This window comes from Centrocercus urophasianus, unplaced genomic scaffold, assembly GCF_019232065.1.
Source record: "Centrocercus urophasianus isolate 14NV4802_14NV808 unplaced genomic scaffold, USGS_Curo_1.0 seq_32, whole genome shotgun sequence".
NCBI lineage: Eukaryota > Metazoa > Chordata > Aves > Galliformes > Phasianidae > Centrocercus > Centrocercus urophasianus.
Genome location: NW_024884889.1, coordinates 292,247 through 307,640, shown reverse-complemented (window position 1 = coordinate 307,640; position 15,394 = coordinate 292,247). Strand labels below are relative to the sequence as shown.

At 41.8% G+C, this 15,394-nt stretch overlaps 1 protein-coding gene across 2 annotated transcripts in view; it reads right to left on the bottom strand.

Moving 5' to 3' along the window:
* Positions 1–12,774, bottom strand: part of INPP4B (inositol polyphosphate-4-phosphatase type II B) — a 270,565-nt gene extending 257,791 nt beyond the window's left edge. Inside the window, exon 1 of one of the 2 annotated variants that reach the window (XM_042829798.1) lies at positions 12,679–12,774. The gene's annotated coding sequence lies outside the window, so the exon portion shown is untranslated. The remainder of the gene's footprint in view (positions 1–12,678) is intronic. The other variant, XM_042829801.1, reaches the window with a different exon arrangement.
* Between the last annotated feature and the right edge of the window lie 2,620 nt (positions 12,775–15,394).

The window sequence follows — 15,394 nt, the reverse complement described above, 5'->3', positions numbered from 1 at the left end:
GGAGATGACTATCACTTCTCTGAACGAGGAGCAGAGCTGTAAAGTCTCAAGCTCCAAGGACAGACCAGAACAGAATTCTGAACTGTGCCAACCCAGACTTTTCTGACACAGATGAGAATTTGCAGTTTCATTTTTCAATATTAAGTTAAAAACCTAAAAATACAAATTCTAACCTGAATTACCTAGCATGTAGTATTTACTGTTTCAATACAACTTCTGGCAGACACAAATGAAGATGTGATTCTTTATCAAGAAGCAGTATGAAGTAAGCAACCATTTAGCACCCAATTCTAAATGAATTGTATTCCCTACCTACTTCATACGCAGAAATTACCATATGCTCTTATCATTTTAATATTAAGGTTCCTCAATATTAGTCTTATCATTAATAATATTAACATTTTAAGTATTAAATTCAAAGCTGAAAGCAATATCCCAAAACTACTTCAAAAAAAAAAGAAATAAAGATGAGGTATCCATTGTAGTAACATGAATCGGAAGCTGAATCTAGTTGCTATTATCAATAATCTGTGCCTCACTGAATAATAAGATGCCCACCCACACAGCTGAATTCATAACATTTAGATTATGTTAGAGAGGTACAAGATAGTAGTATAGCACATCTAGACAAAACAGTAAAACTTATTACATACTGTTAGCTTACTGTTAACTGCAGCACCAGAAGTTTCCTATGAGAATGCTGATGACTCCTTTTTGGTTCCACCAGTGCTTCAGGCATGTCTATGTTTTTTCCCTTGCTACCCTTCTGGCACGACAAAGCTTTATACGTGTTCATTTATACATGAGCAGTTCATATGAGCTCAGAGCTGTAATAAGGCAACCAGTGACTAACACACCCAAGAACACCAGCAAGAAAACCAGCAACTTAATAGTGCCACTATCTGCAGATGTCCCATCGCATATTCAGTAACCATTCAGGAAATGAAGAACAAGTAATAGTATTTCAAATGAAAGACTTCAAGTATTACATTGATATGTTCCAAATTCAGGTTCACGGTGATTCCAAAGTTCTCAATTTAGCAGCTCTAGTGATAGGTCAGCCTCAAACTTGTAAAAATACCATTCATCTTTCCTTGAACAAAATTGTGCTCCCCGAGGCAATGTGGGCATCACCATTTCCGTACACTTCTCGTATGCTGATTAATTTGTTCCAGGGGCAGCGCTGCAGCCAGGGTGGTGCAATAGCTGACATAACAAGGCTTGCAGGCACAGACAGCATCCACACCTTCACCCGTTGGATAACCCAGTACAAACTGCTTATTTGCTCACACAGTATGATCTAATGCTCAGACTCATTTAGACATACTCTAGAAGACAGCTCAAAGCATAGGTTTTTAAATCATCTGTCAATTTCTTAGACTATTTTGAAAATGAAAAATCAAGTCCTCTGACTGGATTCATAACACCTACTGAGACCATGCTCTGAATACAGGGCTTCAAAACCTCACCTGCCTCCTCCTCCTAAACTCCCTCTCTTTCAAAGATGAGCAGCATGCTTCCTAATTCATTCTATCACTCATTCCCTTCCTTTTTTATTCCATGGTCTTAACTACACCAAACAATAAGCTACATAAGTAGGATGCCTGGCTTGATGCTATTATCCCACCCTGGTACTGTCACACCACCCACATTCAGTAGCACCTTCCATGGTTCTGACATACAGGCTGAAGAGAAAGCAGAGACTTAAGAAGCCACGCTAAAACCCTAGCCAAACCCCAGATACATTGTGAAATGAAATCACACTAATGCTGTCCAAGTTAACTTGTTTTCTGGCATGGAGTCAGTTTTTCTCCAACACTTTCACCTTTGCAAGAAAGTCTCCTCCAAAACATTAACTGACAAAAGACACAGCAAGAAAACATCCTTAGATTAGAAAAAGCCTTCTGGTTCCTTCCTTTGATTGCACAAACCTGCCGAGTCATTCACTCCAAATCATGTGGAATATATAATAGGACATCTTCTGAATCGTTGGTTTCGTAGTCATCTAGATTCATTCCCTGCTCCAGCAAGCCACACAGGATGTCTTGCTTCTTCACCAAGAAGCATCATGCATATTATTTCTGATATATAATACACGAGAACTTAGAGAGGGTTTTGTATTTTCCTTAGTTTTTAAGAGACTGTTTGAAAATAAGCTTCGGTGTTATCTCACTGACACTATGACACGTACATTATCCATAAAGGAAATAACGCCTTTTTCTTCCAGGAAAAAATTTATTCTATAGGACTGTCACAAGTGAGACATGTAATGTTTAATTAGCTATGTATCATCACAATCAACTGAGAGACAAGTTAGTTTCTCTTAACCTGTGAAATACAGTAAACATCAGTAGAAACATCATCATGTATAAAACTTCCAGTAAAGCTCATCTTCCTCTTCCTCGAGAATGATCAAGAGACAACGCAGTCCTTGCTACGATCTCAGCTTTCTCTTGATTGAAAAAAGGACAATTAAATAATTTAAGACGGAAAAAAGGAACCGAGCATCAGCAAGTTATGATCAAGAATGACTTTTGAGTAAAACACAATTTATGCATTTTGAAAGCAATGTTGAAGAGTGTTTACAAAGTTCTCTCTGGGAACTAAGCTGCAATTACGGGCAAAGCGTTAACATGTATGGAAGGTCTAATGGTTTTTTTAACCTAATTTATTGATAAATGGGTTAGCTACACTAAGACATCTTTTCTCCTTAAGTTGGTCCCCTACCTAGAGTAACCCAAGTTGTTTGCCCATGCAACGGGTATGCAGTTCCCTGTGTCTATTGGTTTCATTATCTCATCCTTTCCTGGTAAATTTTAAGGCATTTCTTTTGTTTGGAGTGTCCCACATATGAAACTTTTGTCTTTCCCTATTATGAACTTATACTTCCTGCCCCCGTTCTCACATACAATTGTACTTCAGTCAAAGGATAGTGTTTATTTGGAATACATGATAGAAATTAAACAATTCACACTATATTATTTAAGCCACTACAGTTCATGACCTACACTTACAGCCACTTGCTACCTCCAGATACTACAAGATCTGGATTTTCTTGGTTGCATCAACTGTCAGATGCATAAAAACCTACTGGGAAGAGCAGAGCAAGTTACACACAACTCCCACCTCAGCTCCAGGTCCTGGCTTACACTAAGTCTGCAAGCGATCTAAGGATGATAAAGACAATGTCTGAAAGCTATGAATATCCTTCACTTGGCTAGAATAGGGTCAACTTTATTTGGACTGAACTAGATCAAAGTGAAAGGCAGCCACGTGTGAAGAAACAGTAAAAACCCATGTCACTGACCACAGCAAGAGAACAATTTAACCGCTGTATGTCGAAGACTGAGTTTTCTTAACTAACAAATGCAGACACTAAATACTACTAATTAAATTCCAAGAAAAAAAATATGCACTCCTATCATCAAGCAATAAAGCAACTGAGAGCTTATTAGTACACAGGATTAGAATTTACATTAGTTTGAGGACTACTTGACAGTAGTTCTGTATATAAAACTTATTCTTCATCTTCATACAAAATTGGAAAAAAATTGTGATTATGAACAAGTTGGAACTAAGTCAACTCTTTTAATCTTCCAGATAACCATGTGGTCTAACACTACAAGACAGTTTCAAGGATAGTTCTGATCAGAAAGCTTACCACTGCGTGTCCAGGAAAGGGGTATCAGATCCCAACGTAACAATCCAAGACAGTTTAAGAAGGAAACCGGGAAATAAGAAGCCAAGCCTGATGTCTGTGCTTCACATTGTATGAAGGATGCTAAACAAAGAATAGGGCTCACCAGAGTGACAAATTAAACCAAAGTTTTTACGAGACTCTCACAAATCCAAATTAAGTACACCGACGATCCTGATGCTCTCCATGACCCAAATCCACTTGGACTGTGCCAAAATACAAGTTCTCTAAACACAACCACAGACAAAAGAACCTTTGAAGCAAGATACACAATCAATAAGCAGGACAAGAGTCGATTTCATTGCTGAAGCTGCAGCACTAAGAATAGTCAGGGCATCTCTTCATTTCCCAGCTCATTGCAAAGTTTCTACCAGCCCTGATATTTTTATGGTTCCCCAGACAATCCCTGCTCTGTAGACACCAGTTCTCCCATTCCTCACTTCTAACCTAAGTTCACTCCACCTTACCTATTCACGGCATATGCACATCTGACCTCTAAGCTCAAGTCCCCACCCAGAGAAGGTTTTCAAGATGGCACCCACACTTGATTCCAAGGTACCTGCATTTCCACGTCACTCTAATTATATAATTTCTTCTGTGCATTTCCAGAATCAACACAGGAGAGTGGTGTAATGAATATTTTTCAAGCAATTTTAAACTGAACTAAAAAACTGAAAACTGCTTTAGGGAAGGGGAGAAAAAGAGAAAAGAACAGAAAAAAAACTCTTACAAAGAGCTTCCACTAGCCTCAGAAAAGCTTACAGCAGTGCAAACAGGGTCAGAACCTGCTCCCACTGCTTAGGGGAGGTGAGAGATGTGTGACATTGCTGACTCTACAACAAGGCTCTTCTGAATTATTTACCACAGCAGAACCTACAAATCATCTGAACGTAAAGCTGAAACACTGCTCGACACACAGACATGAAAAAATAGAGTCACAACCAAACGGCTGGTAGTGTCTTTTAAAATTGCTGAAAAATATATCTCGGGCTATATTTTCAGTATTCCTGCACTCCGTAATTGGATTTCGGTAAAATATTTCTACCTTAACCTTCAAATTGTAAACTGAAACTGTGCTCTTTCGGAACACAGAAATAGATTCTCAAAGCTGATGTTTTTCAGAATTTAAAGGTATCTGACAGGAACACAAATTCTCACAGGCACGGGCTATATCTTCATCAGTCTCTTACGTGAAATAGTACTTAAAATAATCAAGTTATGCATGTTTGAGAGGCTTTATTGGTTGTTTTTTTTGTTTGTTTGTTTTGTTTCCCAAATTAAAACAGTTAATGAGAACAGAAATACTTTTAATGCAGAGAGATAGCCATGAAGCTCCAAAAAAATTCCACTACATCCGCACTTAGTTCTTTCTGTTAGATAAAGAAGACAAAAACACCAAAATTGAGCATTCCTTCAGACAAAATGCTCAATTGTGACGTTCCATTGTAACACACCAAAATTGATTGTTTAGTTACGTGAATGACCATAATTTTTCATTTAAAAAAGTAGTAATTGAGTAAATAAGTCAATATACTTAAATAAGTATAAATTGAATAAATCTTACTAGATATTCAGAGAGACCTGGGGACATTTCATTTAGCAAGCTGTTCAACAAGTTGTGCTAGCACTGAATTAAATATTCTAAATAACTATTATAAATGTATCCTCCCATAGAAACATGAAAACAATTGTAGCACATTCCTTAACAAAACATCAGATTACTGAAATCTGAGGAAAAGCCCAGGTTCAGCTGTATGGGACCCATGTGCACAATTTAACATGGGTTAGCTCCCCTTTTCTTAATTGCCCTCAGAGAGAAGAGGCTTGTTCTCAGGGCCCCCTGAGGCTCAACCCCTTGGTTCTGGTATTAGTACCAGTAATTCTTCCCATTTGCACTCACAACCACAAGTAATGCAAAGATGCATTCGCAGCAGGCAACTGAATTATCTGTATTAGCAGAGGCAGAATAACTTTTCTCCTAAGTGCGCACATAGTGAAAATGAAAATTCCAACCTTGCTTCTAGCACCACATTAGCAAGAAGGATAAAATTTGAGGTACTTCTGCAGCCTCATCACACAGCACGCTAATGGACACGACGCACCCAGTGGCATTCCAAACACTTAGCCGTGAAATTTTAAGGCTAAAATCATATAGAATAAGCAGGTGGACCTCAAACTACAGCCAAGTGCTAGCCCAGAACAAAAACAGCTCCCAAGCTAAAATCTATTAATCATTGCACTACACTCAAAAAGAAAACCATCAAGAAGGCAAGCAGCAAACCCACACAACAAAGCCTCTTTGGTCTGCACATCCAATTGGACAAGGATTTCAGTTTCCCATGACCATGGTTGGTGAGCAAAGTATGGCATCAGATGGTTTATTTCTGTGATGCGTTTGAAATTTATTTTCAGCCTATTGTAAGAGACTATTCTGTTAACTTCTGTGTCTCAAAGCTTGCTGGGGACACAGATGGACTTGTTCGAGTCCAGACAAGTCCCGAGCAAGGACCGTGAAAACCTTTGTCTGGGGGAACGCAGATGGACAAGGCCAGGGGCAACGAGAGCGAGATGAACTGCAGCTAAATAGCTGTGAAGTGCTCCTTTGTGTGGACCTATCTCCGGATGATGGCCATCTCAGGGGGTACTCAATGACTCTTGCTCAAGGCCCATCCTTGTCACGTAGGCAGGAGAATAAGGAGGATAAAAGAGGAACTGAAAACCATGAGGATAGGTTTCTGACAACAGATTCCTCATGAAGAAGAACAGAGAGAGAGGAATTCCTGAAGATAGAGGGATTCCTGAAGATTGAGGTGATTCCTGCATACTGTTGAACTCTCCTGAGCCTGCTGCCTGACCGCTGTTGCTGCTTCAAGAATCGGCTCCTCGTCTACCTGCCTGCTGCCCAGTGCCGGCCACGCTGCTGCTCCCCGTCTTCTGCTGCGTTCTGCCCGGGACCTTCAAACACCGTGCAACGGGACCGCTGCTGGATCCTGCTGGTGACTATCCCCGCTTTACGCAACTCCTGCTTCTTTTCCATCTTTTCTATAGCACTCCTTCCCTTCCCCGTCTCCCTGATTAGGTCTTAGTAATAAATTGGATGGAACAACATATGAACCGTTGTTTCTTAATCTCACACCGGGTATACAGATATTAAAGAACCTCATTTCCCTCCTATAAATTGGAGCGGGACACCTATATAAAAGACAGCTATTTAATGTTCCTTCAGTGTCTTTTGCTTTTGCCCTAGGAGTCAGTGACTTCTCACAGCAAGCTTTTGTCAGGGAACTGGTCTGTCAGGCTGCCCTGTATCATTAGACCAATCTTCAGCTACAAACTGCAGGAAAAATTCCTATTCACATTAATACAAACCTCTGCAGCTTTTTTTAAATACACTGACATTTAGCATGCTTTTTTTTTTATTATTATTTGTGCAAGGTCACCACAGTTGGCCATCCCATTAGGAAGGCTGATCAAAACAAGCCAAACAAGAAAAAAAATGTGATAATGCTGAACCCAACAGAGAGGCAACGAAGAGTCTGAACTGCCAAAAAGAAATGATGCAAAGTTCCGTTCCCCACAATTAATTAACGACACAAGTTAAGGATGAATTTTTACAAGACTACGTAAAAGTAGCAGGCAGTAGGGGAGGGCACTACATGTAGTGCCACTCAAACACATAATATGTATGCAGTACAGTCTCCAAACACAGGGTTTTTGACATCTGCATTTTCTACCAGTGTATCTCGCACATCATCTTCAAAACATTCTTAGTAATCAATGGTACCTACAGTTTTCTCCTAAGAAAAGCATTATAGTAGCAGCAGAAAAGGAAGGAAGACTTACTTCATCACTAAACACCCCTACTGTTTTCCAGAACCCTTCTATAACCTACTTAAAAAGAGCCATAATAACAATTTGGGATTTTGTAAAATAATCTTTCTTCAAACACGTTCAGCAACTCGTGACTTATACTTACAGTCTTCCTAATCTACTGCTAGCCTTACTACTGATTAATTTTAGTGGCAAGTAACATATATTTAGACAGCCTGAGTACATTAAATAACCTCAGCATGTGGACAGCTTTCCAAAGACACTATTGTGACTAGGCTTTTGGTTGTTTGTTTTTTTTTCTTTTTTTTTTTTTTTTGTCAGAGAAAGCAAATCCAATTTACAAAAACGTAAAGCTTTCATGGTGTTACATCAAACTGCTTTCCAATTTTACTTGCAAATAGATAACAGAACAGTTCATCAACTGCTCCCAACCTTTGCAGGCATGGTCCTGTAGTTGCTCTTGCTTTTATGCTAGGGAAACGTAACTCCAGGCTATCATATCTCGATGCTACAGAAACTGATTTAAAGGTTTCTTGTAAATGTTATTTTTTTTTTTCACCTTGATCAGAATAAAGCAAACTTGGTAGATGTTCTGAGGTCTACTAACAAAGGATGTATTTCGCCCACAAACACCAGTCCCAACTCCCATTCTCTCTGAAACCCTCCTAAAATGTTTAATACTGAGGTGCATATGGGCTTTTGAAGGCAAATCTACCACTTGAAGATGACTGATGTGACAGCAACTGGTTTTATGAGTATTTCCTCACAAACACAAACACACTTTCTGTAAGGAAAAGACAAACTGTAGCAGTACCTACACATTACCAATAGTCAATTTTTCCTGGAAATTAAGTACAATTTCAATTCCTCTATTAAAAAACAACGCACTTGTCAGAATTTTCTAAGTAAAAGATAAATGGTCCTAATAGAGATACATAATGTTAAAATCAAGTCTCAACTACTGATGAGTTTTCTTGGTTGATGCTTGCATCCTACAGTTTTACAATATACACCACAAACAAGGTTTGCAAATAAACATCTGGTTTTCCTAAGCAATAAATGAAAACCACAAGCAAATTATAGTTATACCATAGCCTGCATTAAACAATATGGAAGCTATCTTAAAGTAGTTGCCCAAACCTATTCTCTTACTCAAACAAATTAAACCCAAGTCAACTGGTAAATAAAAACAAGGTAAATTAGTCGACATTTCACAAGATCACGTGCAGCAAAAATAAGCTGATCTATGATCTGAGCCATCAGAGCAGCAGCTGCTGTGGGCTTAAGAATTCAAATGACTGAAGGTTTCTTAGTATTTTACACTGCCACCTAGTGAAGCCGACACTCCTATGCTCCGCGCCTCCAGTGCTCTGTTAGTATGAGAGCTAACTAAAAATGACAAAACTGTAGACATTACCATTAGTATACATTTGTTGGAAATTACAAATAACTTGAAGGAAAAAAAAAAGTACAGTAACATGCGTAATCAGTATGATTGAGTACTAAAAGTTCAAAATGCACCTGACACCAAGAGGGAAAAAAAAAAGAGGAAAAAAATCCTGGAGACACAACAGATAAAAAGTGTATGCTTATATTTCCATGACATATGCTTCACTTGGAAAAATGTTTAATGTAGACTCACCAAGTGAAAACTAAATTACTGCTGCTTTAGCATCTGTGCTTGTATAGAAGCTGTAGATGAAATTGAAGAGTATTTCTCAAGAGCAGGTGATTATTTCAAAGCCCCTTTAAAAAAAAAAAAAAAAACCATGTTGCCTAATTGTGTGCATCCTGCATCTTTACTGCAAGGTTTGATCACTGGATCACTGCCTCACAAGGCTGATCACAGAGCTGTTGCAGGAAGAGCTGTGGTGCAGAACTGCAAGCAAGATAGCTGCATGAACAATTTCCCCCCACACATACCATTTTTATCACTTCCAGCTAACAGAAAGGCTTCATCACATGGTCATTCTACAGCAGCCACACTGCTTCTGAATTGCTGTCAGTCATGATTCAAGTCCCAGATGTAGCGTAGCTCTGTAGCTGCATATCAAAGACAGGGGACCACAAACTTGGATAAACCAAGAAGGCATTTTGCTTCTCATATGCCCTCCAACTTCCTGATTATTAATTTTAAAATTTATCACAACCCTCAATCAGGAAGGGCATCAGCAAACCATTGAGACAGCAGACTGACTTATTCTGAACGTCAAACAGTACAGTTCCCAATTCTGTGGGCCAAATTTTGTGCATGTAAACTGGAATAACCCAATAAAGAGTTTTAATCCAATCATGTCATCACACCAGAGAAAACTTAATCCTACACAACTCAGTTCCTACCTGTTTTCTTTAGCTGTCCACACAAATACAAAGCAAACAAAACCCAGGCAAAGCAGCAAGGTTACTGCTGTAACAGAAACTGTACAAAACCACTGTGTTGACACTCTCTGCTTAATGCTCCATTTGCATTGCAGTAAATACAGCAAGATACTAAGTCACATTTAGCACCTGGCCATTCATGCCCACTGTCATGTTTGAGTCACTTAACAGAAATACTCGCCTGAAGTACAGTGCATCCTATTGCAGGAATACAATATACTACATTGTAACTGCATACAAAAACCTGAAAGTACATTAAAAACAGCCAAAACACAATAAAAGCTCATTTTCCGCAGGAGTTTCTCCTTAGTTTTCCTTCATCGAGCCACCACTTACCATTACAAAAAAAAAAAAGAAATTGAGACTTCTTAGTATCTCTTATTAAGAGATTGCACTCTGTTTGCCAAACGAGCATTTTAGCAACAAGCAAACTCCTATTGGCAGCTGTACAGCTAACAGAATTAAGCAAATTGATAAAAATGAAAGTGCTTAAGTTATGTATACGTGTAAAGTTGAGGAGAAAAATGCTGTTAAATCAGTGCTCCCAGCCAAAGCACAGACTGACTTCACTACCATAATCAGGCTGTGTGTTCACTGAGGTAATAGCATAGGGTAAAACTGCATACCAACTACACAACAAGAAGAAAAATATTCACCACAAAAATACAGACCGATTTCACTTGTAATGCTACGGCATAAGGCAACTGAGGACTAATTCAATCTGCCAAGGAAATGAACTTGACAAACAGCATCCCATTTACCATGTTTGACACAGTACTATGTTGAGTAAGCATCTTCAGCTTACATCTTCTGAATTTTCATTAGACAGAGCCTTCCTGAACACTAAAAACAACCTAAAGGAAAATGCAGGGCAAAGTCACTGAGGAACAGGAAGAAGCAGCTTAGATCATCAGGTGAGGCACAAAGACTATTAGCATCCTAATCTATGGAAATCAATATTAACCTCCTCTGCAGCTACAGCCTTGAAACTACAGCAAATGAAAGAACAGTCTTGCTCAGTCTCTTCCGGATTCAGAGTGAATACTGAACTTAAATCTAAAACACTTTAGAAGAAGGAAACAGTTGCTACTTCAAGTACAAACTCTACAGGTACCGACCATTAACATTTTAAAACCCACGGCTGAAATGCATAAGCATAGTCCAGTAAGAACTTACTGTAAACCTGGCAAATCTGTCGAGCAAGGGAATACAATTTGCTACCTCTTGAGACAAATTAATAAGCACACTACCTACAGCCAGACTGACAGCTATAACCACAATTCTTTGATGTGAAAACTAAGGCAAACTTGTGTAGGTGCCCCACCCCCGGAGGCATTCAAGGCTAGGCTGGGCTTGGCTCTGGGCAACCTGGTCTGGTGGTTGGCAACCCTGCACATAGCAGGAGGGTTGAAACCAGATGATCATCGTGGTCCTTTTCAACCCAGATCATTCTGTTATACTTCACAGATACAGCTCTCCAGATAAGTTGGGCCAAAAGAGAGACCAGCGCTTACAGGGTTAGACAAACCCATGGAAAAATAGAACTTGAGGACTTGCAAGTAAAAGAAAAGCTTTATTTTTCAAGGCAGGTGATCTTCAGCACTACAGAGGCTGCCAGAAAAGGGAGGGAAAAGAAAAAAAAAAAATAGACAAAAGGAAAACAAAGACCCTGAAGTAGTAACACCGCCCTTGCTCCCATCCATGTCATCAGGGCTTCAAAAATCTCAAAGGACTAATTTCTTCCTCATATTTATCTTCATGTAAGCAGTACATGGACAGTAACAAGGACTCGCATGCTCAAATCTCACTGAAAACACACTAAACTGAAGCCTGAGCTACACACTGGGTCTTAAATCTACCTCAACTTAAATAAGCAAAGCATTTGAAGTAAAATGTTTGAAACACTGCCTTGTCAGAGATTATCTCACCTGTAAAACACGTCATAGGAAACAGGGTTTTGTCAATAACCAAATCTCTACGCGAACTCCTGCCTTGATGCAGTCTGAGAGACACAGACATTTTCCCCCATCATTTTTGCTACGTTAGACACTAAAGTACAGATCGAGGGGGGCCTGTAGCCCAGCCAAGACCAAAAATGAGCCTCATTTTGAGATTCAAAGCCAGATTTAAAAACATATGGCCTGGTTTTGGGATAGATATTTTAACACATCCTTAAGAGTCAAGTAAACAAATCAATTTATTCTGCTAAAGCCAAACAGAAGCATCATATGAATTAATTGCACAAGAGATGGATTAAAAAAAAAAACAGCCCCGCGAAGACCTCTCGCAAATATTTGCAATGCAAACAGCGCACCGGGTTAGCCTTGAGGAGCAGGCAAAGAGCAAAGCACTAGCTCTGCCATTCCTGCTTCCAAAACTGTATGTCATTTCGGCGAAAAAGAACAAGAGCTGCGCTGCCTCCCACATTAAACACCATCCCTTCTCACCCCGCAGGCCCGTCCGCGCCGCCTTTCCTGGCCGGCAGCGTCGCAAGCCGCAACTCCGCTCAACTTCTTTCCTCCCGACACCCTCCTGCAGCTTCCACAGCGTTTCGCCCCGCCGGGCGCCGGGGGCAGCGCCGAGGGCGCTCTCAGCCCCGGCTCAGGGCCGCGCACGCCTGGCGGGCTGCAGCCTTAAGAAACTTGATAAGGGAATAAAAGGGAGGGACTTCGGCGGCACCGCTCCCGGCTTTTAATATCTCCTGACGCTCCCAGATGGGAAACCAGGAACCAAATCGCCCCGCCCGCCCGCCGTGCCCCGACGGCTCTCACCTGCCCGGCGGCGGCGCGATCTGCGTGGCACAGCTCCCCGGTGCGTGCGTGTGCCGCTCGGCGAGCTGCTATTTATAGTCCGCAGCCTTCAGCGCGGCGGCAGCGAGAGGAAACGAAGCGCTGCGCGCCTCGACACCCGGAGCCGGGCTCGCCCGCCCCGCCGCCAAGGCGAGTCGCGGCTCCCGCTCGCTGCGAACACCGGCGTTCCTGCCTCCGACGCCGCCCTCGGCCGAGTCTCCTCCCAATGTCACCGCAGCCCGTGTGGCTCCGAGCCCTGCGGCAGGCGGGCGGCACGGCCGCGCGGAGGTGACCCGCTGCTGCCGCCGCTGCTGGAGGAGGCGAGACCGTCACTGGGGTGTAGGAGGGAGAAGCCGCCGCTTGCCATTCACCTCCCGCCGCCCAGAGGGAGCCCGGCCTCCGCGGCCGCCTCTGCCTCGCGCCGGCCCCGGGGGGCGGCCCGGCAGGCGGCGGTCCCTCGGCGGGCGGCTGGGCTGAGCCGGGCGGAGCGACTCCGCCTCCATCGGCCGGGCGGCCGGGGCGCGAAGGGGAGGCGTTTGTCACTTCCCGCGCCCGGAGCGGGAAACGGGGCGAGTTGCTGCGCTCGTGCTCAGAGCTGCAGAAGTTCGGCGCGCAAGGAAGGAAGAAGCCCCTCACGGCAAAGTGGCGCCCCGAGGGCTTCACCTCGCGCTCCGCACTGCTCTCGAGGCTGGAGGATCGCTGCTCAGCTGTGCGTCAGCGGGCTTAGCAGTCCCTTCAGAGCAGCCTCGAGGCACCCCCGGAGCGCGGCAAAGCCTATGGACTGGGCTAATAAATACCTTGCTTCTCCTCTAAATGAATTCTTGTGCTTTTGTCTGGAGTTAGTGCTAACCGGAGTTCTTCCACACCACAGCTGGACCCGATTTGGGGGTTGGAGATGCACTATCCTTGAGGTCTCTTCCAACACAGGCCATTCTGTGAATTAATTTGGGAGTGAAGCTATACACGCAATTCTTATGCCACCATACACAAAAACAAATGAAGCCAACGTACACTAGATTATTTCAGCCTGGTCAGTAACACTTCATACGATGTTCAGTTTGATGTCTCTACATCAAAATATACATTACTGCCTACTCTCGTCACCTACAGTTACCTGGACAATACAATAAACTACTTCCAAAAGATTTCAGTCAAGACCGAGTTACACAAAGTTGGAAGCAAAAGGTGGGAGCTAACCAAATATTTGTGTTTTATCTTAAATAGAAATGAAAAGCCTGAGAAGACACACGAGAGTTGGTCAGGACTAAATATGTAAGCATTAAAAGGAGAGGACAAAGACCTAGCTGGATGGGACCACACATTTAGGTAAAGCTGTTCAACCATAAGCATTTGCAGAATCGTGCTCACACTGAACAAGCCGTTGTAACGAAATGAAACTCCCCTTTAAGTTTGGACATGTGTCTGATTATCTCGTGAACTTCCTTTCGCTTCTGACAACAGTAATTTCTTCGTCATCTGCTTGCTTGTTCCATTTTTAATGCTCCACAGTATACACAGCATAAAAGATCCTGCTAGTGTATGAGCTGATATCAGAGTGCCACCAATGACAAGGGACATGGTAGGCAGGAAACAAGGAGAACTTAGCCAGATGGAGTTCTACAGTCCATCTCTTTCTCTGTGCTCCCTGAAGGGCTGAATACAGTTCAGGTTTATTCTGCAGTTTCTGTCCAAATGAAATGCGCTTAAATGTGCTACAGAAGCACCTGCTTAGTTATTTCAGTAATGAAACCTTCATAGCTTACAGCACACAAGGAGCTGTTATCAAAACAGTGATCTTGACCATATACTTTATTCTCGGACAACGCTTGGTTATACAGCAGGTCATACTGCAGAGCACAGGAAGGAAGCAGTCAGATTTTTAGATTAGACTTCTATGTTAAGACAAGCTATCACTAAAAGATGCCTGTTCAGAAGACTCGCTTATCTTCTTCGCCCCACTGAGAAGCATAAGAGTTTTACTCCTCCTCCAAAACGTTTTGAAATCGTTGTATAGGTTACAGCTCTTCTATCACGCAGTCAAAGATTTCAGAGCTTGGAATTACACATAAAAATACCATCTAATGTTCAGAAGTACTGAGCCCAAAACAATTTCAAATGTGTTTCAGTACTCGCTATCTCTGAAAAATCAGGGTTTTTTTTTTAAAAGGGCCTAGATACAGGTTTCCGACACCTAACTATATCCACCCAGGCTTGAAAATTAACCTATATATACCTGTGCTTCATAATAAATGCATCAGAAAACATCAGATGAGCCATAAAAGCGTTCTCAAAAAAGCAGTGCAAAAATCGCACCACCAGAGCATGAGACACTACCCTGATGAAGCCACTTGGCTGTGCAATTCAACACATCCTGGCATATGGAAAGCAGCACCTGAAGCCCAGCCTTTAATAGACAACTGGAGTAGCAGAATAATCAAAAGCAAACACCTACTGAGGCAGATTCCCTGTTACTTGTTTAGTGGTAATCCCCAAAAGTATTTTGCAAATCAAAAATGCTTCCTTGAATGCCTCTCCTTTTCTGCAAGCCTAGCAGCTATCACACCTACTCCTACACACGACCTCTTGTATTACATGTTACACACATTATGTATAGCTAAGCTTCCTGGTCTGATATTATTCTCTTTGAGTGTAGAATCAAATTGAGGGTCTCTCAGTAAAAGAGATGAGAATGAGGAGG